The sequence below is a fragment of the Saimiri boliviensis genome, chromosome 2 (assembly GCF_048565385.1).
Source record: "Saimiri boliviensis isolate mSaiBol1 chromosome 2, mSaiBol1.pri, whole genome shotgun sequence".
Taxonomy (NCBI): domain Eukaryota; kingdom Metazoa; phylum Chordata; class Mammalia; order Primates; family Cebidae; genus Saimiri; species Saimiri boliviensis.
The window spans coordinates 67470191-67498148 of NC_133450.1; the positions used below are offsets into that span (position 1 = coordinate 67470191).

The 27958-nt window shown below is 39.7% G+C and overlaps 1 protein-coding gene and 1 long non-coding RNA gene across 3 annotated transcripts in view; both read right to left on the bottom strand.

Moving 5' to 3' along the window:
- The window catches only part of RAB8B (RAB8B, member RAS oncogene family), a 73115-nt gene that overhangs the window by 28325 nt on the left and 16832 nt on the right, over nt 1–27958 (bottom strand). The gene's annotated exons all lie outside the window — the stretch shown is intronic.
- LOC141583583 (uncharacterized) overlaps nt 5120–27958 on the bottom strand; it is a 39165-nt gene continuing 16326 nt past the window's right edge. The window contains exon 2 of the long non-coding RNA XR_012516239.1: nt 5120–27918. This is a non-coding gene — a long non-coding RNA (uncharacterized LOC141583583). The remainder of the gene's footprint in view (nt 27919–27958) is intronic.

Sequence of the window (27958 nt, forward strand, 5' to 3'; positions counted from 1 at the left end):
CTAGGGCCAGCTAGTTCTCCTGACCTTCAGCATAAGCTGGACTTGATGCATTTTGGCCGGTGGGTGTTGCAGCTTAGAACCCACAGCTCTCCTGTCTTGGGCACTATCTTGGGTCTCCTGGGGAAGTCTGCTGCCTGGTCCAGAAAAATCAGGGGTAGGAAAACATCAGGGACCTTCAAGTAAGGTTTTCTACACCTGGTTCCCACTAAATTTCTTTAAAAGACGAATTTGGCTGCAGTTACGAGAACCATGAAAAAAAATTCAGACTTCTGGGTCATTCGGACTTTCAGTGAATGGTAACAATACAAGATTTCAATGCTGGGTTTGCTCACAGCACTGCACATTTTTCTACAAGGGTTGTATCTATCCCCTTTGACCCACTTTAAGAAGCAGAAGTTAAATACTGTGCTTTTACAATTAAAAAGGGAAAGAAAAAAAAAGGACTTTGTTTCAAAAGTACATTTGGAAACATGTGTGATCCCAGGTTATCTGAATATGGGTTATGTGGTTTGTCTATTTACATTTCAGAGATCATCCAGAAATAGAAAAAAAGTTTCCCAAATATTGAAGTCCACTTTAAAGAAATGCTACATTCACCTCCTTAAGATTTTTATTAACAATAAAGATACAGTTCTTGTCAGTTTTGAAACTCTGACAATCGTATTTTGCTTATGCTTTTGTTCTGTGAACTTAGATTAATGAAATTTTAGAGTAGCTGATTTTAGGATAATTAGTGGAAATCTCTAATTAGAAAAATGGATTACTGAAATAAAACATGAGTCATAAACTGAAGCTTTAAAATATTTTTTACTCAAAATAAAGGACTCGGAGAAAATATAAAGGTAGAAATAAATTAAGAAGGTTACTTTGATTGAGGCTGGGAACAGCGGCTCATGCCCGTAATCCCAGCACTTAGGGAGGCTGAGGTGGATGGATCACTTGAGGCCAGGAGTTGGAGACCAGCCTGGGCAACATAGTGAGACTCCATTTCTATAAAAAAATAAAATAAAAATTAGTTGGGTGTGGTGGCACATGTCTGTGGTCCTAGCTACTTGGGAGGCCTACATGGGAGAACAGCTTAAGCCCAGAAATTAAAGGCTGCAGTGAGCTATAATCATTGCGCCACCACTCACCAGCCCTGGCAATGGCGTGAGACTGTTCTCAAAAAAAAAAAAAGAGTATTACTTAGATTGAAAGTAAAGAAAGAGTTCAAGGCATTGTTCTTTCATAAATATACATTATATAAGTTATAAAGCTATTTTCACCAAGTATAAATTATTTTGCTGGATATATTTAGAACTATTTAAATTTTTATTTATATTAAAATGTACTGTTTTTTTGTTTGAAAATTTGGAAGTCTAAAGTTTAGAAGGAAACACAATAAAAGTAAGTTTATAAAACATTTAACAACAGCGTGAAATGATTACTGGTAGCCAAATATTAGCTTTGTTCAACCCAACAGAGGAAAAGGGGGCTTTTTTGGTTTTTTGGTTTTTTTTTGAGGTGGAGTCTTGCTCTGTTGCCCAGGCTGGAATGCAGTGGTGTAATCTCGGTTCACTGCAACCTCCACCAACGGGGCATTTTTATAAGGGGGATGAACAAATGGTCAGCAAATATAACTTGCCCTTACAAAAAAAACCTGATAAACTAAGAAGATAGATAGAATTTTCTGATTTGTTTAGTTCTTCCACCCTATGAATAGGAAGTGGTAAATTAAATGCCATTTATGTGTAAGTCAACAGTGACACACATTACCACTTCCTGCTGAAAAAGCTGAATGGCTGTAAACTCTTTTAGAATTTTCTATTTGTTACTAAATTAAATTCAATTCTTGGCATTCTTCTTATGACAGCTGTACCCATAAAATCTAATCATACCAACAAAATATAACAAACTCATAAACAAATTCCAGAAATTAGGAAGAATTTACTAATTTTTCTTTGAGCCATAAACATGCATTTCAGATATAAAAATAGGATAGATAAGAATAGTTTTAAATAATGTCTCTATTTGAGTTTCAAAGGGCTTTAATTTGTAAGATTAAAATATAATGATCTAATTAACCCTTAACATATCTCTGGGAAATAAACAAGCAAAATAAATAATTTTATATCAAATGATAACTAAAATATAGCTATGTGTTGAATCACAAATAAAAGGTTTCTAAATGCTAGAACTGCCAAAAATCAAGAAAGACAGAAATAGCAAATAAAGTGTAATAACACAGTTACAACTCAAAGTATGCAGAAACAATTAGGAAGCATTGAGAATTTTAAATCTGATTAAGGAGCCAGCAGAGATTACCTAGCATTCAGCTCACCATTTGAGCCAGGCCAAATGAATTCATAACAAGTCTCTTTTGCAAATCCTGTACTTTGAAAAGGAAATGTGTTTCAAGTGTTACTCAATCTAGAAGAAGCAATAAGCTTGACAATGTCAAAATGTGGATTTTAGAGATTCTCAATGAACAGATATTTTATTTTCAATAGTCTCTTTTCATAAAGGGCCTAATTGGTAAACTAACCTTTCTTAAAGAATAAAAGTTCAGAATGCCTCTGAGACCTCCATTTCTCTCCCCATTATTAATTTATCACTATCTCAAGAACCAAACTACTCCAAAACAAAACCAGTCACGTCACTTCTGCTCCAACCATTATTTCCAATAAAGTGTACCTTTGTAGCGGGAGAGTCCCTCTTGAATGAATCTCTATTACTTCCTAAACCTAGAATTTCCCTGTTTGGATTCTGACAACTCAGTCAGGTCTGCTTCATTTAAGGGTAAGGTGAATACTCCGTAGACATTCAAAAACTGAAGTTAAAAAAAAAGCAAATCCCTGATTTTAGGTACTAAGGCACTATTGCTATGGGAAGTCCATATTGCCACATCACTGGAATTATCACTGGAAAAAATGACAACTACATTCGAATGATGCTGCACCAAAAATGCAGTGAAACTGATTATTTGGCTCTTTCCAAGTATTGACCACATATCATATTTTCCATTCATTTAGAGGTAACTGAAAACTAAAAAAAAATAATAATAATAAAGTAATAGAACTAAGTAGTAACGCTGTACATAGTACAACTAACTAAAAACAAATGAGTCTTTTCCCTTTTAGAATAAATTCTTTTTTTTTTTTTTTTTTTTTTTTGAGACGGAGTTTTGCTCTTGTTACCCAGGCTGGAGTGCAATGGCGCGATCTCGGCTCACTGCAACCTCCGCCTCCTGGGTTCAGGTAATTCTCCTACCTCAGCCTCCTAAGTAGCTGGGATTACAGGCACGCGCCACCACGCCCAGCTAGTTTTTTGTATTTTTAGTAGAGACGGGGTTTCACCATGTTGACCAGGATGGTCTCGATCTCTCGACCTTGTGATCCACCCGCCTCGGCCTCCCAAAGTGCTGGGATTACAGGCTTGAGCCACCGTGCCCAGCCTAGAATAAATTCTTAAAAGAAAAAATTTGAAAAGATTGTTACCCATGTAATGTATCAGATAGCAATCAGGGTTAAAACAAATTTTAGCTATCTATGTATATTTTTTACTTTCCAGGAAAATTCCCAAGTCACTTTGTACAGCTTATATTGGTATGAACTGTAAAATTTGTTAACTTTCCCCACCCAGTTAATACAAATTGACATTTTAGCAGGGAGGAGAGGAGGAAGGGTCTTTACCGAATTACTAGAGGCAATAGAGAAAAATCGAAAGTCATACTCTCCCAGTCTGGGCAACAGAGTGAGAGCCCATTTCTACAAAATGAATTATATTAAATTAAAAATCATCTGGGTGTAGTGGCACAGGCCTGTAGTCCTAGCTACTCAGGAGACAGAGGCAGGAGGATCATTTGAGCCTGGGAGTTCAAGGTTATAGTGAGCTATGACTGTGCCACTTCACTCCCACCTGGGAAACAGAGCAGGGCCCTGTCTCTAAGATAATAATAATAATAAATAAATAAAATAATACTCTTTCTCCTGCCGGCCTGTCTCTCCCTTCTCCCATCTTCTTATCCCACTGACTTTTCTCTAAATAAAAAATGATAAGAGATTATAAAATAAGCAAACGTAACTGCAAACTTTCAGTGTTCTGAGTCTAGTTAACAAGAGTCTTTTCTTGATCAAAACCAACATCAATGCCACAAAAGTATATGACAATTAAGCAGCACTTACAGCTCACTGTAGCCAGTGTGATGAATGGATAATTATAATAAGCTATTGCTGATGAGTAACGTCAAAATAAACAGAGTAATGCAGGTAAAAGGATGAGACAAAAAAAAAATTCAACAAAAATGGCATATTTTTCCCAATCAAAAATGAAAAACTACCAGTGACTACATCCTCCTGATTTGTAAGCACAATCTTTTCTTTTTTTTTTTTTGAGACGGAGTTTCGCTCTTGTTACCCAGGCTGGAGTGCAATGGCGCGATCTCGGCTCACCGCAACCTCCGCCTCCTGGGTTCAGGCAATTCTCCTGCCTCAGCTTTCCTGAGTAGCTGGGATTACAGGCATGCGCAACCATGCCCAGCTAATTTTTTGTATTTTTAGTAGAGACGGGGTTTCACCATGTTGACCAGGACGGTCTCGATCTCTTGATCTCGTGATCCACCCGCCTCGGCCTCCCAAAGTGCTGGGATTACAGGCTTGAGCCACCGCGCCCGGCCTGTAAGCACAATCTTCTATGATACAAAAGTTTGAAGGTGACAACACTCTACAACCTTCATGGCCAATTATGCTTATCTATATATGTAGCCATTCACCTTAAAATAAAGTCATTCTTCTAACTTTTTTTTTTTTTTTTTTTGAGACAGAATCTCACTCAGCCACCCAGGCTGGAGTGCAGTCATGCAATCTCGGCTCACTGCAACCACCGTCTCCCGGGTTCAAGTGATTCTCCAATCTCAGCCTCCCGAGTAGCTGGGATTACAGGCAGTCGCCATCATGCCCGGCTATTTTCTTCACATTTTAGTAGAGACGGGGTTTCACTATGTTGGTCAGGCTTGTCTTGAACTCCTGACCTCAGGTGATTCACCTGCCTTGGCATCCCAAAGTGCTGAGATTACAGACGTGAGCCATTGTGCTCATTCTTCTAACTTTATAGGCTGCCAAAAGATTCTGTCCTCTATTACTTCCTTGGTTTTTTTGTTTTTTGTTTTTTGTTTTTGAGAGAGTCTTGCTCTGTCACCTAGGCCAGAGTGCTGTGGTGCATCTCAGCTCACTGCAATCTTTGCCTCTGGGATTCAAGAGATTCTTGTGCCTCAGCCTCCCAAGTAGCTGCAATTACAGGCATGTGCCACCACACCCAGCTGATTTTTCTGTTTTTAGTAGAAACATGATTTCACCATGTTGGCCAGGCTGGCTCGAACTCTTGACCTCAGGTCACCCACCCACCTTGGTCTCCCAAAGTGTTAGGGTTACAGGCATGAGCCACCACGCCTGGCCACAGTTCTTTTCAAATACCAGAGAAATACATTAAAGACCACTGAATGTCTGTGAGCACTTGTCTTCCTCAGGCACATTTTGCAAAGTTACAAAGTGCTTTTTAAACAGGTCTTCATCAGGCAGCCACCCCAAATGACTGACATGTAAAAGACCAAAGACTCATTTGGAAATCTCTAGTCTGACCTTGAGCCCTGAAGGGCAATGACCCTTATTTTTACAGCAGAATACCTGGGAGTGAGCAACCACAAGGTATGCCTTCTCTTCAGCACATACAGACATACTTCCTGGAAAATAGCTTTCCTCCTCTCTCCTACCCCTTATCGGCCAATTCTGGGGTAGCCACTGAAGCCTTTGTGTCTTATTTACCATGAAGGAACATTCTGAAGCTGTTAAAAATGATCCTTGATTGTTACCAAGATTATATAGAGATCTGAAAGTTATTTATGTTACCATGTTATACACATGGCAAAACATAAAATGCACTATGTCTGCAACTATGCAGAAAATACATGTACATATAGAAAGCAACATGTAAAACAATAAAGTAGTTACGTTAGGCTAAGTATATTAATATGAGATGATTTTCAAAATTATAAACTAAAATTTCACTTACTCATATTATTTTTGCATTAATAAATTTTGAAGAAAATATTGTACACACGATAGTGAAAACAGTACTCACTATAAGTAAACTTCAAATTCTGAATTAAAGAAGCTTTTAGGGACTGCCCTTGCAAAATCTTAGCATTCAGTATAATGTTGTTTTCATGGGAAAAAAGCATGAAAAAGGACATCAAACAACGAATTCACATGCTCCACTTGAACGAGCTGGTGTTGTCAGAACTGGAATCATTATTTACCAAAGAGCCCAGACAAAATTGTTCCTGTTTCTCTAACACTACAGTTCCGGTTTATTTGCTGTCACCTGCAAGACCGTGTGTGGGAAACAAAGAAAGGGATCAAGACATGAACTTGCTTTCACATGCTGTGTTTCATGGCCATCTGCAGAAACAAACCCAGGAGGAAAGGCATCATTTGCAGAATTCATTTTTCCAGGCTATCCCTGTCCCTAATTAACACACATAATTCTGAGTTTGCCATACCATAATTTATTAACCACATTCAATTAATCTAATCAGCTGTAAAACAGGAGAGAGCAACAGTGCAAGTTTTAATAAAGTGAGCTTACTGGGGCAGGGTTTGATGGCTCACACCTATAATCCCAGTACTTTGAGAGACCAAGGCAGGAGGATCACTTGAGCCCAGGAGTTTGAAACCAGCTTGGGCAACACAGGAAACTTCCACCTCTACAAAAAAATAAAACAATTAGCTGGGCATGGTGGTGTGTGCCTGTAGTCCTAGCTACTTGGGAGGCTAAGATGGGAGAACTGCTTGAGCCTAGGAGGTTGAGGCTACAGGGAGCCATGTTGGTGTCTCCAGCCTGGGTAACTACACTCCAGCATGGGTGACAAAGTGAGACCCTGTGAAAGAGAAAGAAAAGAAGAAAAGAAAAGAAAGAGAGGGCGCTCATTGGATCATGGTGAATTCCCACATAGACTAAGAGGAAAAGCAGCTTTGGTGAACAATTTGATTTGTTATATTTTTAATTCATCTTTTTGCTTATAAAGCCCCATAATACAAATGAAGTTAAGAACAAAACAAAACAGAAGTATATACAGATTATTTTAAAAATAAATCCAGAGGTTCAGAGGGTGAAGAATTCTGGGTTCCTGGGTATACAAGGAGTAGACAGAGCCAGAATGTTTCCATACATAAACAGTTGAGGAAAACAACAAAAACTAACAAAAAACAAAATTGAACATCAAGTTGTCAATTTACCTCTGCAGTTGAAAAGTTAGTATTTACAATGTTAACTTCATTTACCCAGTTTCTGACTGATCCAAAAGTACTTTTGCAGCACCCTAACAGTAACCCTAAGTTACTAATATAAAAAATGAAAACAGAACTATTCACTCACTGATAACTTTACAGACACAGTGTCATTTCAAGAATGTCCTCAGGAAAGCCTGGGGCACATCTGGTGGTCACAATTTTGGTATTCTCACTTTGGTCTGCATTGTCATTAGGTCAGGAAATGCATACAAAGGTGGATGCAAACATCAGAGACATGTGAACCAGAGCAATACAGGTCATAAAGACGTTGCTGATAAAACAGGTTGCAGCAAAGGAGCTGGCCACAACCCACCAAAACCAAACAACCTCTGGCTGTCCTCACTGCTACACTCCCACAAGCGCCATGACAGTTTATAAATGCCATGGCAACATCAGGAGGTTACCCTATATGGTCTAAAATTGGGAGGCATGAATAATCCACCCCTTGGTTAGCATATCATCAAAAAATAACCATAAAAATGGGCAACCAGCAGACCTCGAGGCTGCTCTGTCTATGGAGTAGCCATTCTTTCACTCCTTTACTTTCTTAATAAACTTGCTTTCACTTTGCACTGCAGACTTGCCCTCAATTTCTTGCTTGCATGAGATCAAAGAACCCTCTCTTGAGGTCTGGATCGGGACCCCTTTCCTGTAATACAAAGAAGTTAAGAAACATGAAACACAATGACTATGTATTTTTAATCTCAAATGGTTGTCAGCAAAATGAGAAGTGTGAAGGAAAATGTCACTGTCCATTTTAGGAATAGATCACAACCATAGATGGCAGATCTTTGCATGAATTTCTGAGAGTGAAAGAAGAAAGCAGAAAAAAAAAAGTGTGCACTCTGAAAAACTGTTATTTAATCTATTTTGCATAGGTAATAAACCTTCAGAGCTGAAGGTTAATGTCCATATTTGGAGATTATGATACCGCAGTCAGAAAAGTGGGAGATTTGGCTTCTTATCATATTTACAACCAATTCCTTATTCTATGTGTGAGTGTAATCCATTTATCAAATTGTAGAACAGAAAACTGGCAGAGGCTGCTTCATTCTAGCTATGTTAACAGATATGGCTAGAGTGCTCAACCACACATGACAGGTACAATAAGGTTTACCTTAGTCAAATGTACAAGTCCAATTTAGCGAAAATCAAATTGGGCAAATTTCAAGATTTAACTTGACAAGGAAGGAGTGGCTGGGCACAGTGGCTCACACCTGTAATCCCAGCACTTTGGGAGGCACAAGCGAGAGGATCACTTGAGCCCAGGAGTTCAAGACCAGCCTGGGAACATCGCAAAATCCCATCTCTACAAACAATCCAAAACTTAGCTGGGCATGGTAGCAAATGCCTGCAGTTGCAGCTACTCAAGGGGCTGAGGCGGGACGATCACTTGAGTCAAGGAGGTCAAGGTTACCGTGAGCTATGATCATGCCACTGCATTCCAGCCTGGGTGACAGAGAAAAGCCTTCTCTCAAAAAGAAAAGAAAAAAAAAAGAGAGAAGGAAAAAAATATTAAATTATTCTTGCCAATGAGCTAAACAAGGAAAAAAAAAAAAGATTTAGTGGGCACCTCCATGAGCCTGACACTATGCTAGCCAGAGGAATATAACAATGAAAAGTTATGAGTCTCAAGGAGCTCCTAGGCTAGTACTCATTAAAATTCGTAATGTGAAAATCCTACCCCATGCTTGTGTCTTTGTTAAAGACAATATTCTAAGGTTCGCCCTGCAGTAGCAGGAACTAACAATAGATGACGATAAAAAACCATGATTTCCTAAGATATGAAACTGTCTGCTTTAATTCTGTCATGTCCATAAACAAGTATATGTTTATCTCCCAAAAGGCTAAGAGTAAGCAAGTGGCATTTGTCTGCCACAAATGTCAAAAATGGTACTAGTAACTTTTCACGTTGTTTAGAAACAAATTTGGCTTGAAATATAAGACAGTAAAAAAAAATTAAAAGTATTCAATATGCCATCACTTTCACATTCTCTCCTAGCACTCCAGTAAATAAACTATAGTCTTGGTCAAGTTTGAAATTCTCTCTGAATTTTAAGAGCTTTGATGACTACCTGAAAATAAAAATTATCAAACATATTTGTAAGGAATGATAATATTAAAAACTCTACCATGGTTAAGTTACATTAACAAAAGCTAAGGGACTCAGCAAACCAGCAAACTTCTGTAGTGCAGCTAGAGTCTTGAATCTTGACTGCAAAGTCCTGTCTGATAAACATGGATGACAGTAGGTTAAAGATGATATTATATTTATCGTGTACCTACCACATGCCAGGTAAAACTATAGGAAATAGCCATCACTAACCCCCATTTCACTAACCCCGCAGCTCTAAGAGGTTAAGTAACTTGTACAAAACAATAAGAAAGTGGCAGAGATGGGGTTTCAACCCATGTCTGACCATCTCTGACATCTCATCTCCGCTCATTGGGCTAAGGATGAGAATTCTGTGTTTTGAGTGACACTAACAGGAGAATCACCCTTTACAGTCCACCCTGAAGGAGGTACTAGCTTAGATTATGGAAGATTTGGGAGGAATCTGTTTCCAATACATCCCTTAAAGCTGAACCTAACTCCAGATTATGCCGAGATCACAAAAGGAAAATTGGTCCATTTGTGGTGGACCTAAATATTGGGAATTCGTTCTTTTGAGTCTCTGAGTATGCTTAGCATAGTCATTTTATTATGAAATTCTCATTTCTAGATTAATCTGAAATAGATCTGATCATCCCAGCAAACTAGAGAAGACTCCATCTATGTAGGTCTATTTTGAATCAGAATGAAGCTCTCTCCCAAGGCAATGTCCGAAATAAGAGATGCTGAGAAGATGGGCAATAGGTAATGTTCCATTCATATGATTGAAATCCATTCCATGTTAGCCTGTGTGACAGGGACTGTGACACTCATGTTGCTTCAGGAAACATGCTCTTGGTTCTACAGTAAAGCTAGGAAGAACTAAAAAATTTTGGATACCTGGGGTATTGTCAGTGGTCAGATGTACTTGGCCATTTGAAGACTACCTTTTAAATACACGTAAATATCTTCCAACCTGAGATGAATGTTTTGTATAACTTTTCTCTATCTAATCATAGTTGCTTCTTCCAATTCTGAGTTTATAATGAGAAAGAAACTATGTTGGAAACAACTACAAATGATAAACATAAATAAAATAAAATCTGGCCAGCTGGTAGACTGTTCCGTAACATAATTGAGGCTCCCTGCATCACTCGAATAAAGCCTGATGGTTTCTAATGCGTTTCTGTGTTTTGATCATCACAGACAACCCTGAAGATGTAGGTATAACAGGAATCATAAGTACCTCCACTCAGAGAGAATGAGTGACTTACCCAGCACTACAGTGCTATAAATGACAGTGATTCCAAATTCAATACCATGTCTACTATATCACACTGCTTCATTAGGAGACATTTTGAAAATGGGTTATTTTTATTCCTCTATCTGAGGCCACACTATAGAAGAAAACAACATAAAAGACAAAAGAAAAACTCCTTTTTTGGAACAATGTATCAGTCAGGGTCTAGTCAAGAAAAAGAAATCACTTCAAGTACAGTCATGTGTCACTTAACAACCGGAACGTTCTGAGAAATGCGTTGTTAGGTGGTTTCATCTTTGTGCAAACATCATAGTGTGTACTACACACCTAGACTATGTGGTATAGCCTATTTATTGCTCCTAGGCTACAAACCTATATAGTATGTTACTGCACTAAATACTGTAGGCAACTGTAACACAATGGTAAGTATTTGTGTATTTAAACATCTAAACATAGAAAAGGTACAGCAAAAACATGGCATAAAAGATAAAAAATGGTATACCTGTATAGGGTATTTACCATGAAAGGAGCTTGCAGGACTGGAAGTTGCTCTGAATGAATCAATGAGTGAATAGTGAGTGAATGTGAAGGCCTAGGACATTACTGTACACTACTGTAGACTCTATAAACACTATACACTCAGGCTACACCAAAATTATATTTAAAAAATAAGGTAACTGTAGTACAATGTTACAATGGTTATGATGTCACTATGCAATAGAAATGTTTTAGCTTCATTATAATCTTATGGAGGCTGGACATGGTGGCCTACACCTGTAATCCCACACTTTGGGAGGCCAAGGTGGGTGGATCACTTGAAGTCAGGAGTTCAAGACCAGCCTGCCTAATATGGCAAAACCCCATCTCTATTAAAAATATGTATAAAAAAAAATTAGCCAGGTGTCATGGCACATGCCTGTGGTCCCAGTTACTTGGGAGGCTGAGGCAGGAGAATCGCTTGAACCCAGGAAGCAGAGGTTGCAGTGAGCCAAGATTGGGCCACTACACTCCAGCCTGAGCAACAGAGTGAGACTCCATCTCAAATCATCATCATCATCACCATCTTACGGGACCACCATTGTATATGTGATCCATCATTCACCAAAATGTTATGTGGTGCATGACTGTATTTACAACAGAAGGAATTTAATACAGGAAACTGGCTATATAAGCCATTAAGTTGCTACAAGTCATATTGGGGATGGTAAAAGGTTTAACAACAGCAGGGAGCCACTACCACCCTTAAGCTGGAGAGACAAAAGGAGGAGATGGTGTTATGGGAATTAAAGCCCTGGAGTCACGTGACAAGAACCATAGGGGGGGCCTGTCCAGTGAGCGCTAAAGCCAGAGGGAAACAGTCTCTGCTGGAGAAGCCACCCAAGGCAGGAAGAGAAAAAGAGAAATATAGTGTTTCTCCCTTTCTCCTCTTGCATCACTTCCTGCTAGTTTCTCTAATCAGCTTAATCCAGCCTGAAGCTAGCTGACCCCGGAGCCTGGATGGAGAAAGAAGGAAGAATGAATCTGAGAGAAAACTGACCAAGGGCTACCATTAACCCTCAGCTGCAATAATCAAATGTGTGACTGTTACAAGCAACAGATTTTGGGGTTATATGACTGCAAAAGCTGACTGATACACATCTCCACAAACACTGAGTAGGTAAATACATAAGCAGACAGAAGTGAAATAAATGGAGAATCAAAAAATGAAATCATAGCAATAATTACCTTTAATAATTGCTCTGAAGACATTTCCACTATTACTTTGTGAGCCCAGGGTAGAAGGCAAGCACATATACACACCCTCAACCATGCTCTGGTCCTGAAGGACATGTCCATTCAGGAACCTGTCTAGCCATGTGGTGGGATCCCCGGCTAGAGGTGGAGATGAGTCCTGGCCAGGACTGTCTTATAGCTTCACAACCAGCGGGGCAGTTTGGGACATGATGACCTGGTGAACTGGGAGTGTCATATGCTGGCAAGTCAGGAGCCAGGCCTTCCAAAAAGGAAGTTTGTCACTGAGTCAGCAATGTTGCCAAGCCCTAAGCCAGAGCAGTTCTAATATAGCTCAAAGGTTACCACTGACATGGCCACTCAAGCTTTTTGCTTATAATACTTTCAGCACAGTACTAGCTTCCATCATAATACACACCATATAGCTTCATTAATTATTTATAATCCCTCCCTTCTCTGGAAGTAGACTGTATGCACCACAGGATACTGGATACCTTTTTAGCTTATGTAACTCTACAATTACCCATCTTAAAATAAATGGCCCCATCCAACATATCCAACCTGACTTTTCACAATTCCTCAACACACAACCTCAGAAATGCCTCCTTCATGCTCTGTGGGTATTCCCTGCCTCTAAGCATTTTTCAAGATCTCCCCACTGTCTGGAACATTCTCTATCCTTTCCATCTGAATCTTGAAAATGCTTCAAAATTCAGAAACTCTATCTCCTCCGTCCTCCAGTTACCCCAGCCAACTCTGCTCATTCTCTACACTAAACTCCTACAGAAGTTAGAATATATCATTACATTGGCATTTAATTATTTTTGTTGTTTCATGTAAGTTTTACCTTCCCAATTACACTTGAACAGAGGATCTAGCACTGTATATGGCTGAATGAGTAAATGCCTGGTAAATGTTTAAAGACATAAATGAAAGATAAACCCTTTTAAAAGCAGAAGCCTCATCTTTTACTTACAGCACTTCATTTGGAACCTCACTCCTATTAGCCAAGCAAGTAACAGGCACTCAATAAATACTTCTTGACATTGATCAATTACTTTGAAATACAATCAGTTTCACATATGTCAAGACTGATCCTACTGGGATGCATCCTAATGGCTGGCAAATGAAGTTACATATTTGAGTAACTTTAAGTGATAAAACAAAAAAGTGAAACACAAAAACCCACTAAAATATGAAACCACTAAAAGTTTCATAAAATAGCACTTGACTCTTACTCCTCCTTACTCTTATATGTGCAATGAACACTGTACTCTCTTTTCTGTTCTCATGTTCTTTTCTACTGTCTTTCTCTCCATTAAAAAAAAGTTGGTCTGTACACAATAAATTGACTTCATGACCCAATACAGGGTTGTAAACCATATTATAAACACTGGCCTAAAATTTTCGTAAATTATTAAGAAAAGTACAAATGACAAAACAGTACTAAGCATACATAAAGTAGAAGTCTTCATTTTAGAATGAAGAAAAGGCAACAATGCAGTCTCTTCTAGAGAAATGGAAGGGAATGGAAGGTTCTGCTACCACTGTCTCAATTCTAAGCCTTAAAAATCATGTTAATTTAGATAGATTTAGGGGTTCAGGTGATTATTTAAAATTAAACATACTGAAATAAATACCAATTCTGTAATTATATTAAGAAACCTGATACAAGGGCTACCATTGAAGTAGGAGGAAAGAATTGGTTATATCATGTTGGTTAGAAAGTCTTACTTTCTTCAGAAATCATAATTTTCTTTCTTTCTTTCCTTTTTTTTTTTTTTGAGACGGAGTCTTGCTCCGTCACCAGGCTGGAGTGCAGTGGGTGTGATCTTGGCTCACTGCAACCACCACCTTCCAGTTTCAAGCAATTCTCCTGCCTCAGCCTCCCTAATAGCTGGGACTACAGGCACGCGCCATCACATCCAGCTACTTTTTAAATATTTTTAGTAGAGATGGGGTTTCACCATGTTGGCCAGGATGATCTCGATCTCTTGACCTTGTGATCCAGCCCCCTCGGCCTCCCAAAGTGCTCGGATTACAGGCATGAGCCACTGCGCCCAGCCAGAAACCATAACAGTTGAACAACAATCACAAAACCGAATGTTGCAGATGTCTCTATGCTGTGTGGAAACATCTGCCCCAACAGCTAGAATGGCTTCCAGAGTCCATGTAGAAAGAGCAGAAAGCAGTAAACCAAAAAAGAAGAGAAACAATAGACTCTTACCCAAGTGACCCTCTCAAAAACACAGCCAGTTAAGCCAGCAGCAGAAGCCTTCCCATCAAAATAGGCTCAACAGTAAGTAAAAGACCCAGTTTTCTTTCATGGAAAAAAACAGAATCTGTCTGATCAAATACAGCCTCCATAGAATTGGTTTTTCTAAAAAATCAGACAAGTCTTCAGTGGCAAACTGCCCCACAGCAGTGGCTTTCTGCCTTTTTTTGACCCAGAAAAGAAATAATTTTTATATAACAACACTTTCCACATATATACATACTTACATAACTGAAACAAAAGTTTCATAAAACAGCACTTCACCCTTACTCCTTATTACTCTTACATGTATAGTAGACTCTGTACTCTCTTCTCTATTCTCATGTTCTTGTCTGTTCTCTTTCCCTCCGTTTAGAAAAAAAAAAAAAAAAAAGTTGGTCTGGACACAGTAAATTGACTTCATGATCCAGTAATGAGTTGCGACCCAAACTGAAAACACTGGTGTAAAGAACATTCTGGAAGTCAAGTAAAGATCACATTCTCTCTCTAGATCTCTCTCTTTAAAAAAAAAAAAAGAATCCACTGCTGGAAGGAAAGGTCACTTTGGCTTCACTTTTTAGCGAGAGAGAGAAAAATGACAACTTCAAGGTCTTGTGTATAGTTAGTTGCCTTTAAGTTTTTGTTACATAAGAGGCTACATTAAAGCTATTGGTTTTTCTTCCTATTTTGTGAGTAAAGTAACATATTAAGGAGCAGGGAGACTAAGATTTAAAGGAAAAAAGGAGAATTCCAATAATGGAAATACTGCTTGAGCAACATGCCCAATACTTAAGAGTATGACTGCCAGGAATTCCTCTCTTACCTGAGATCTTTGATTTATCAGCCTAAGGCCAAGAAACGAAAGAGAGAAAAGCCCATCACAAAAGGCCAGAAGAGTTCAGCAGTTTGGTAACTGACCTCATTTCAAACGAATGAAATGGGACTATACCCTTTAAAAGAGGAAATAATTGCCTGCAAAATCAATGACTCCAGCTTAAAACAATCCAGAATGGCTAAAGCACAAACTGGTAGAACAAAATGCAGCCAAACAAAAGGAGCTTCAGATTAGATAACGCTGTATAGTGGAGTCCAATAATACCTTCAAGATACTCTCCCGAGATCCAGGCTCAACAGATAATGATGCTGACAGCTATAATGGGATAGGCTTTCATTAAGAAAAAGAGCTATCACTTCTCAAGAGCCCACTTAGGGCCAGGCACTGTGATAGGTACTGAATATACCTTATCACTATTCTCATAACAAACCAACCTGCAAGGGGGCTTGAATCCCCATTTAACATAAGAGCAAACAGAGGTCTAGATACGTAACTTGCTTATACTTCTAGAAAGCAGTAAGACTGGAATAATGAACTCAGTAGTTATATTTTAAACCTTCATCTTCCACTGGCACATTTATTTTGCCAACATAAGGGGTAGAGGCATAAAAAAAAAAAAAAAAGGACAGATAACCACATGCACAACATACATGGAGCAATAGGAAGGAAGGAAGGAAGGAGAGAAAAAGGCAAAAAGGAACCAGTCCTTTTTAAAAAGACACATGATTTCAGAAAACGGCAGCTTCCCTTAGTTTGGAACCTAAGCTTTAGCTCTTTAGTTCTAAGTGTCTATTTTAACAGCAGTTATAACTATGTGAGCTCTGTACTGTCAATTTAGGGAAAAGAATCTTGCCCCTAGAAAAATAATTTTAAAGTGAGCCTCTGCTTTTGTTACAAATATTTGATATAGATATTAAGTGGAATAAACATAGAAATCTGCCCTTCTCTCCCCTGAAAAACTGTCTCTATCACATTTTACTTTAAATTGTTTAGATTTTTTAATTTTTCTCAAATTAAAAAGACAAGCTAAAGTAAAGCTAACAAAATATTATTAAAGGCAATGCTTTAATTATACAGCAGGAAAACCACTCATTTGCACAACGAGCGTTTTACAGCTGAATGAAACTCTTCTCAAGCTTGGGGAAAACACTGGAGGTATTCAGAATCATTAGTCCTTTGATCCTTCATTTGGTTTCAAATGGCCATAAGTGACTCTCCAAATTTGGTCAAGGATCTGGAGTTATTATAAACAGTGCTGCCAAACAACAGTCTTGGTTAAGGCTTTCTCGCTGACCCAAAAACATGGCGCATTGTGGAAAAAAACATTTTCCTTAAATGTCTAAATTGCTGCTGGAAAAAATGCTGCAAAACATTAGAAAATTCCAATGGAAAAACCCCATATTCCATTCAATATTTTTAAATGTCAAGGACCTTTATTTTTACATCTTTTACACGAAAAGAAAGTAATCATACAGAACGATCCTAATTCCATTATGCTTATTCCTCCAGACCCCCGACATGTACCATCTTTTCATTAGTTTCTTCGATGTACATCTGAATTCCTTTTATCTGACTAATCATACGTTAATTACATATGATTTATCTAATGAGATATCTGATTATTCTTTCTAAAGATGAAGTAAACTACCATGAGCTCAGAGAATATAAGGAAATGAAATGAAAGTTAGATTCAACACAACTAAGAGAAACATAGATGTATTCAACCCATATGCATCTAGTCAGAGGCCAAATTCTCTCCGGCAAAAGTCCCCCAGTGTGTTGGCAACAGAGACTACAGCACTAATACTGCCTTATGACTAAAAAAGGAGGAATATTTTACAAGCAGGAACTTTTTTTTTTTTTTTTTTGAGACAGAGTCTCGCGTTGTTGCCCAGGCTGAAGTGCAGTGGTGCAATCTCCACTCACTGCAACCTCTGCCTCCCGAGTTCAAGCAATTCTGCTGCCTCAGCCACCCGAGTACCTGCGACTATAGGTGCACACCACCATGCTGGCTAATTTTTGCATTTTTAGTACAGAAAGGGTTTCACCATATTGGACAAGCTGGTCTCAAACTCCTGACCTCATGATCCACCCCTCGGCCTCTCAAAGTGCTGGGATTACAGAAGTGAGCCACCACGCCTGGCCTCAAGTCAGAACTTTTAAATCAGTGGCACTTAATATTTAAAAGTTGGGTTGAGGCCAGGCGTGGTGACTCACACCTGTAATCCCAGCACTTTGGAAGGCCAAGGTGGGTGGACTGCCTGAGCTCAAAAGTTCGAGATCAGCGTGGGCAACATGTGAAACCCTATCTCTACTAAAATACAAAAAATTAGCCAGGGGTGGTGGTGTGCGCCTGCAGTCCCAGCCACTCAGGAGGCTGAGGCAGGAGAATTGCATGAAACCAGGAGGCAGAGGTTGCAGTGAGCTGAGATTGTGTTACTGCACTCCAGCCTAGGCAACAGAGCAAGCCTCCATCTCCAAAATAAATAAATTAATTAAATAAAAGCTGGATTGAAACATTTATATGGACATTAAAAAAGAGAAGTCACAGTAGATAATATACATGAAAAATTATAGAGAAGAAAAACACATCATATGGTGGGTGCTAAGATGCTAATCATAGACTCTTGAATAGGGTAATTTTCTTTTTTTTCCTGTTTTTGAGACAGGGTCTCATTCTGTTGCCCAGACTGGAGTGCAGTGGTGCAAATAAGGCTTACTGCAGCCTCAACCTCCTGGATTCAAGTGATCCTCCCACCTCAGCCTCCAGAGTGGCTGGGACCACAGGTGCATGTCACTATGCTTGGCTCATTTTAAAAACTTTTTACAGAGTTAGGGTCTTGCCATGTTGTCCAGGCTGGTCACAAAGTTCTGGGCTCAAGCAATCATCCTGCCTCAGCCTCCCAAAGTGCTGGGATTATAGGCATGAGCAGTTGTGCCTGGCCTACAGGGTAAATTTTTAAGGGCAAGTAGCATATAGTTCCTCTTTTTTCTGAATCTTCTGCCAATTCCCACTTCAACTTTCAGTAAAAAGTAAAGGGTTGTGAAAATAAGCCTGAGTTGACAACTTTAAAACTGATTAAAATAAAAATGAAAATTATGAGGACCTTAGGCATTTTTCAAAATGAAGTAGAAAGAACTTTCCTTTTGATAGTCCATTTTACAAGTAGCAAAGTCTATCACACAGGGATTCTCAATTCCTTACAAGACTACAAAGAAATGCAATATGACAAAGATACAGTGTTAACTGGCTAAATTTTTACATAAGCATAAAAACTACTTCCTACTCTTTACAAACTTAATATTGATCAGAAGGCAGTTTTTCATTTAATATCTTTAAAAACAAAGGGTTAAGTAAAAAATACCAAGACAATTTTTGGGATACTTTAATTAGCAGGATAGAAGTATACAAATGAATTTTAAAATAAAATCAATTAACCAATGAGTAAGATCTAATATGAAAGTACTCACATTTCACAATGAGACAGCTGCACAAAGGCAAAGGTCTAAATTCCAGAAAGAAGGAATAGATATGAGGGAGAAAGGGCCCTTGGACTGAATTATCGAGTGTGATGTCTTCAGCTTCCACATTCCCAGAGCCCCTGTTGGTGGTTTTCAACAAATAAGGTATTTGGTCACAAATAGCAACAGCAGGTATCTTTGTGTCTGGAATGGGAAAAGAGCTCAGAATCCTATGGAAATCACAGACTCCTGATTCCATAAGAATGAGGTGGAAGATCTGAGGACAGAGAGCTCTAGATGCCCTATTCAATTTTAAAGACCTTAGAAAACAAGAAAAATAAATTTAAATACTATATGTGTATTCCATAGGAAGTTTATTTTTATTGTTTCTTTGGAAGGGAAAAACACCACTGTATGTAGTTTTAGGAGGAAAAGATAAGAAACATGAATTCTCAGAAACAGATTGTAACCCTCACAGCTCAAGGGTTATATTAAAAAAGATAAATGAACTGCTGCTGAAATTGGAAGCCAGAAAGCCCACCCTGGTCACATCCACTGTCAGATGCAAAAGCTTTGTGAAGTGTCAGAAACTGGGCCTGGTGCGGTGGCTCATGCCTATAATCTTAGCACTCTGGGAGGCTGTGGCAGGTGGATCACTTGAGGTCAGGAGCTTGAGACCAGCCTGGCCAAAATGATGAAATCCCATCTCTACTAAAAATACAAAAATCAGCCGGGTGTGGTGGCATGTGCCTGTAATCCCAGCTACCTGGAAGGCTGAGGCAGGAGAATCACTGCAACCCAGGAGGTGGAGACTGCAGTGAGCAGAAATCATGGCCCTGCACTCCAGCCTGGGTGACAGAGTGAGACTCCGTCTCAAAAAAAAAAAAGAAAGAAAGAAACTGAGCACACCTATTTCCAAGGAATTCAACAACATTGGTGAATTCTTTTTCAAACTGAAATAAAACTCTTGGATAACTACATTAGATCCTTTACCTCCCACACTGTAATATCTTGAAAGGAATGGCCAATCAAAATTTTTAAGGAGTAGCCAATCAGAGTTTTTTAAACACTGGAAATTTCTACATTTTACACCTTAGTAAAGAGCAGGAAACCACTTTTTTTTTTTTTTCCTGAGACGAAGTGTCGCTCTGTTGTCCAGGCTGGAGTACAACGGCGTGATCTCAGCTCACTGCAACCTCTGCCTCCCAGGTTCAAGCACTTCTCCTGCCTCAGCCTCCCAAGTAGCTGGGACAACAGGCATGCGCCACCACACCTGGCTAATTTTTGTGTTTTTGGTAGAACTGGGGTTTCACCATGTTGCCCAAGCTGGTCTTGAACTCCCGACCTCTAGATTCGCCCACCTCAGCCTCCCAAAGTGCTGGGATTACAGGCGTGAGCCACAGTGGTTGGCCTCGAAACCACTTTTGTTTTGTTCTTGAGAGCAGATACAAGACATGGGAATACAGGGAAAATGTAGAAAATTATTTGGAAGACAGAATTTACTCATTTTAAGTTTCAACACTCATATAAACAAAAGCAGTTGGAAATAACTCATGCAGGAATTGCCCATAACAAGAAAGAAGATTGTTTTGTTTTGGGTTTAAAAAAAAATGTCCATATTACAACTTAAACTTTTATCACTATTTTAAAAATGAAAGCGGTATCATCTACAGCCACAAATGCACAGCTTATTGAATTTAAAAGAGGCACACATTCCAGTTTAGGCATAAGTACAGTAACTAAATAGACTTGAACAAGAAATTCTTTACGCAGTACAGATTTTCTGAGCATGTGGCACTCTACAGAAAACCGTGATTTACTAAGCACCAATCAACTGACCTAAGTGACATTATAACTGTATCCCTAGCCTAACCTCTGCTTCCCTCCACGTCCCCTTCCACACACATCCACCTGGTTTTGCTAGTGAAATAGTACCTAGAAAACATTTATCCTCATTGGATTTTCTTTGAAGAAAGAAGTCAGAAAGGAATTATCTGGTAATAATTTAGTTACAATTTCAGGTATCAGCAGGGAAGCTGAATAATGAAAATTAACCTGCGTACAACTTGAAATTATCCCTAGTTCTGAAAAGAAAATAGGCAGAACCTAGAGAGTGCCCTTTTGATTCCAAAGAGGAGAGAGGAAAGGAAGGAAAGAAGGGAGGAAGAAAGGGAGGGAGGGAGCACTCAGGCACTAAAACATGCTTTAGGGCTCTGCCAAAGTCTTATAAAAAACTCAGACAAACCTCATAGTTAACTACTGACAGTGACATGTGCTTTTAATTATATTCGGAAAATGTGCACGCAAGCAAGGCAAAATTATATCATGGTTCTCATTTACATTTATCATTGCCTCACTATGGGAATATATAATCACATATGGACATCTGCGAATGATTATGTACAAAGATGGGCCTTTCAAGATCAAGTTTAAGAGTTCTAGTGTCTTTCTGTTCATACACCGATCATGAAGCAACTCACTAGAGCTGTTTTAGGGAATACGGAAATATTTGGGGAAATCCAGAGGCTGTCTCCTCATCACATATAAAAATTTTGTAATAATTTCCTTCACCTCCCCCTCTTCCCACAGCAAAGCTCGGCAGTGACATTTCCTTTCGCCTATCTAGTTATATGAATCACTTTATACTTTACAACCTTCTTCCTTGTAGGGATTCTGTGTTTTCACCTTGAATCAAAAGTGATGCCAAATCATCACTAATACAACTTGACTCTTCTGATCCCCAGTCAGAATTTCCCCTCCCCTAATCGAAAGTGACATTTTCTAGTACAAAAATTTTCAAGCAAAATGAGGTTAGACTAGAATAAATATGAGTCACAGATGAGTATGAACTGAAACAGAAAATGTGCCAGTGAAATCCCTCCCTTAACAACTTTAACTCACAACCCTAGCTGTTTAAAATGATAAGCATGGTGACCTATCCAAGAACAACCTGGATATCACATTTTTGTTGTCTGTTTTTTGCTGTGAACTAGTTCAGCATGCTCTGCTTGTTATACACCAAGGATGCCTCTACACCAACTCAGAAGGAAAGACTATAATGCACTGTGCAGGAAGATGGGGCTCTTAGGTCAGGCACTATGGCTGACACCTATAATCCCAGCACTTTGGGAGGCTGAGGCAGGAGGACTGCTTGAGCCCAGGAGTTCAAGACCAGCCTGGGCAACCAGAGAGACTCTCTAAAAAAATTAAAATAAAATCAGCTGGGCACCGTGGCACGCACCTGTAGTCTCAGCTACTTGGGAAGCTGAGGTGGGAGAATCACCTAAGCCTGGGAAGTGGAGGCTGCAGTGAGCCATGATTGTGCCACTACACTCCAGCCTAGGCGACATAGTGAAATCCTGTCTCTAAAAAAAGAAAAAAACACAGGGCTCTTCATGATGTTGCGGGATCACCTAGAGGCAACTCCCCTTCGGCCATAATGGCAATGAGATGTCTACCAATATCTATCATGACCAGTCACTAGTCAACAATTGACTAGTGTCAGTCAATATGGGACAGGAAGAAAAATGTCGTGCTTGGCAAAAATAAATAAATAAATAAAACACCAAAACTGTAACTGGATTTAACTGGAAGTTAATTTTGAACTCTACACACTACCTGTACCTTTAAGAAGATACATTTAAAGAAAGTAAATATTAAATACACTATCCCGAAGCTTATAAAGGAAATTTCGAACTATGGCTCTCTCTAAAGTCTTGCATAAACATTCTTTCCTATTCGAATGGCCATCAAAATTAAGGATATAATAGGGTTAAACAAGCCTCTCAATGAGAGAGACAGTGAACATATACAGTCGTGTAGAATGCAGTTATAATATCCCAGCACGTTAGACAATAATCTCCCAACCTCTCAACATAGAAAGAGACAAGAATTCACTCAATCTGGCGGTAGTTTCAGGAACATCTGTGAAGCATTTCCCATATTCTCAGTAATTTCTATACTTCTGATCTACAAAGGATATTCTATTATTTGTTCTCTTGTCAAAAAGAAAAGTTAGGCCAGAAGAGATTTTAACACAAAACACTTAAGCTAACAAAAGCAGAGCGGATTGAGCTGATCTTTCACTTTTATTTGGGTTCTTGCAGATAAGACACACATCTCAAACCAACCATAGAATCTTCCCCCAAACTCTTTCCCTGCTGTTAATCTTTTGATATTGCAAGAGCTCCGATGGGTCCCTTGTGTAGTGGTATCTTTTGGCAAAAGAGGTTTCCTCAGGTTGAGCTGAGCTCTGGCTCTTCAAAGCTAATTAGAACCACACCACACAGTATCTTGAGCATGCTGCTAGAAAATGCCTATGGGTGTGATGTTAAGGAGACAATTAAATTTCTCTTTGTTCTCTTCAGAAGACAATTAAATTTCTCATCTTTTATTTGCATATCAGCTACTCAACAAAAACCAGCCTATAGCAGAGAAAAAAAAAGGCCAAGAATGGGCCTTGCCTACAGCTGCAGCTACCACCCACTACTCGCCCACTCCTTTTTCAATAGAAAAGACAGGGGGCGGCCATGGAACATACTTCCTGCTCCTTTCAGGGTCTTCCATGTCAGAAACCCTGCCACATTCCCCACGTCCAAAATTATCTCAGTGCTTTGGTGGAAAAAAATTGAAAAATGATCCACAGAAGCTTGGGAAGCTGGAGGTAGCAGGTACTTGGACAGCACCAAAGGTCGCCTTGTGCAGAGAGCAGGAGGCCTAGCTGTGGCACTACCTTTCTCAAAGGTTTGCCTTTACACAATTCAATCTCAGGAAAAAAAGGTTTTAGGGGAGAGAGAAGAGGTAGATAAAGCAGGAAGAAAAACCAAACTCATTAAGGAAACATTTTGTAACGAAGAATAAAAGTGACAGTGCTGTGTGTAGCACAAAGATGGCTTTCTCAAAGACACAGAGAAAGCCTCATTGTCTAAATCAGGCCAATGTTCACAGGGTGCTGACAGCTCTAGAGAGGGCCAGAGGCAAAGAAACTGTAGCCTCTTACCTGGGGAAAAAGATGATTTTTAGGGTCTCTTCTGTCAAAATAAAAAAAAAAGACAATTTTCACAAAAGAATGCCAATGAAACATGCAACTTCTCCACTTCACCACCACAACCATAGCAGGCCCGAATCTCACTCTGAGATGTTTAGAGTTTACATCTAAGATTATTTTATCTTTAAAAGATAAAAGGTCATTCTCAGCAAACTAACACAGGAACAGAAAACCAAACACTGCATCACAAGTTCTCACTCATGAGTGGGAATTGAACAATGAGAACACATGGACACAAGGAACATCACACACCAGGGCCTGTCAGTGGGTGGGGGTTAGGGGAGCGAGAGCATTAGGAGAAATACCTAATGTAGACGGGTTGGTGAGTACAGCAAACCACAATGGCACGTGTATACCTATGTAACAAACCTGCATGCTCTGCATATGTATCCCAGAACTAAAAGTATAATCCAAAAAAAAAAAAAAAGATAAATGGGCAATCGTTCCTAACATGTTTCAGTAAGTAACTATAATTCTAATTTCAGAATCACCAGAAAAAAAATTCTAAGCTGATACCTTTAAAGGCCCCCTTCCCCCCAAAATGACAGTTTTACTTCATCAAATTACTGCATCAGTATCATCCTGAAATTTCAGTTCAATGACAATTTTTCAAGCACCAAACATGTTCCAAGTACAGTAATTGGCAATGCAAAGAACACAGAGACAAAACATGTTTCTGTCCTAAAGAAATTTATCATGAGTCCCAGCATTTTGGTAGGCCAAGGCGGGCAAATTGCCTGAGCTCAGGAGTTTGAAACCAGCTCGGGCAACATGGCGAAACTCCGTCTCTACTAAAAATACAAAACATTGGCTGGGCACGGTGGCTCATACCTGTAATCCCAGCCCTTTGGGAGACAGAGGTGGGTGGATCACCTGAGGTCAGGAGTTTGAGACCAGCCTGGCCAAGAAGGAGAAATCCCGTCTCTACTAAAAGTACAAAAATTAACCAGGCATGGTGGCAGGCACCTATAACCCCAGCTACTCAGAGGCTGAGGTAGAAGAATCGCTTGAACGCTGGAGGCAGAGGTTGCAGTGAGCTGAGACTGAGCCACTGCACTCTAGCCTGGGCGACAAGAGACTCCATCTCAAAATAAATAAATAAATAAAATTAAAAATACAAATGTAGTTTGAGAATGGATTAACGGAAACTTAGAAAAGAGCCAGCCTTTAGCTTCAATGTGAGATTTGAATCTACTACTTTGATACATTTTTGGCCGGGTGCAGTGGCTCATGCCTGTAATCCTAGCACTTTGGGAGGCCAAGGCGGGCGGATCACGAGGTCAAGAGATCGAGCCCATCCTGGCCAACATGGTGAAACCCCCGTCTCTACTAAAAAATACAAAAATTAGCTGGGCGTGGTGGCGCATGCCTGTAGTCTCAGCTACTCAGAAGGCTAAGGCAGGAGAATTGCTTGAACCCAGGTGGCAGAGACTGCAGTGAGCCGAGATCATGCCACTGCACTACAGCCTGGAGCCTGGCGACAGAGCAAGACTCTGTCTCAAAACAAAAAAAAATATGCAAAAAATTAGCTGGGCATGGTGGCAAGTGCCTGTAATCCCAGCTACTCAGGAGGCTGAGGCAGAAGAATCACTTGAATCTGGGAGGCGGAGGTTGCAGTGAGCCGAGATCACCACTGCACTCTATCTAGCCTGGGTGACAGAGGGAGACTCCCTCTGGAAAAAAAAAAATATCATGGGAGTGGAGGGTTGGGGAAGCAAAGAATCAAAGAAAGATGGTTCTACTTATAGGAACAACATGGTAAGTGCCACATGAAAGACCAAAGTACTACAGGGTACAAAGTCCCACTAAAGAAAGAGAAAGCATCTTGGTGGTTGGGTTGGGGGTAAAGGGAGACAATTCTGACATGGTCTCATAAAGAAAGTGACATATGAGGTACATCAGGAAAGACAGATGACAACAGGCCGAAATGAGGTGAGTTCTTGGAACCTCCCATTCTGGGCAGAGCAGTAGAGCAGTGATTCTTAGACTTTAATTTTTTAATTTTTTAATTTTGTGAATTAGTAAAATGTACAGGGGGAAATAAAAGGTGGTGATATGGAGAATAAAAGAAGGTGAAAGCCAGGCACTGTGTATGCCATAAAGTTTGCTTAGGGAGAAAACTTCTCTCCCTTAGAGAAACAAAATAGCAAGAATTCTATTACAATAATTTTTTTTTCCACAATGATAGTGAGATAATGACCATCTCTTATTACCAGCATTTTATAAGTAAAGGAGCATTTTAATTCCAAAAATGTAAAAACCACATCATCTCAGAGACTTAAAAATGGCACTTCTTCTCACATAAGGGCCTGTAAAACCCTTACACTGGTTAGGTGAAAATGTGGCCACAGCCCACCCAGCACAGATGTTGAGGGTCCCTGGGTTAGAGTTCAGGACTCCTGTGAAAAACAGAGAGCGAGACAGCGGAAGCCACATTGTCGAGAGTTTGGAATGATGGGCCAAGGATGATGTATTCCAGTGAGAAAAGTAAAAAATAAGGCTTTTAAGGGAGGCATAAAGGATTATATGATGATCAGAGCTATGCTCTAAAACTAATTTGCTTGAAGTGTGTAGAATGGAATTGTGGAAGGATGATGCCCAAATGATACTGGAAGTGGTCAGGGCACTGAGGACGAGATGGTAAAGTCCAGGAGAGAGGTATGGAGGGCCTCAATCAGGGTGGCAGAAGAAAGAATAGAAAGTACTTGGAAACAAATTGTACGTAAGAATTGAGGAAAAGAGTCAAAGACGACTTCTAGGTTTTGAGCCCAGATACCTAAAAAAAAAAAAAAAAAAAAAAAAGATGGAAAGGTTGAAAATATATGTGACAATTCATGAAAAGATGCTAGATAAAAGGAAGAAATGAACTGACTGTGGGGTGGGATGCACACAGAGGCATCTGAGAGAGCTGGAAAGAGGAGACAGGAAGTCGGGTAGTCACACATGGAAGGGGGCACGCTTAGCTCCATCACCACGTGGGAGCTTTTGAGCACTTACACACGCCTAGGACTGCAGGAGGAACTAGGGATATGACGAGAACCACTTATGGAGTTTACAATCAGGCAGGACATACAGACATTAATGCAATAATCACACAGATGGACCTAACTACAAATTTTATTAAAGTGTCTAATTTCTAAAGGAAAGCATAGAGAACAGACACTTGGAAGTGACTTCCATTAAAAGGCAAAATGGGACCACCGGTGGAAAGGGGAGGAGCAGTTAGAAGAGCAGGAATTATGCTAAAGCAGACAATTCCTGGAAGCCAAAGGAGGAATGAGTTTCAAGGAACAGATAATAAACAGTGTGAAACGCTGCTGAGAGGCCAAGACTACTGAGAAAGGACTGCCAGACTGTTGTTAACGAGGAGGCCGTAATGACCTGAGTGCAGTTCTGAAGGGGGCAGAGCAGAACTTAGAGGGGCTAATGAGTGAGGAAACCAGGGACAAGATTTCTCTCTTTTAAGAAATTAAACAAAGGAACATGGAAGGGGAAAAGGGGAGATGGGTGACTGGAGAAAGCAGCGAATATACAGGATTTCCTATTTAGAAGGAGGATGATTTCAAAAGGGTTGAAAGCAGAGCAGAAAGGGCAAGTAGAGAACCAGACAGAGAAGACAGAGGATGTCGGAGAGGAGGGAATGGCTGCCAGGGCCAGCTCCCGGAGAGTGGGAAGGTATTATTACGTCAAGCATACCAATCAACAGGTTAGCACTGGCTCCTTGGAGAGAAGGGAGAAAGAAACAAGGGAAGGTGAAAACATCAAGAAATTAGGAACCGTAAGAAAGGATGCTGAGGAAGGACTTGTTAGGGAGTAGGGGATCCTTTCAGGAAAATGAGCGGAATAGGGGAGTCTTCTGCTATGATTTCAGTGAAACACGAACAGCTGCCACTTAAGGAGACTGCTATGGGCTGTCAACTGCACAGTCATTAAAAAAACATTACTGAAGGC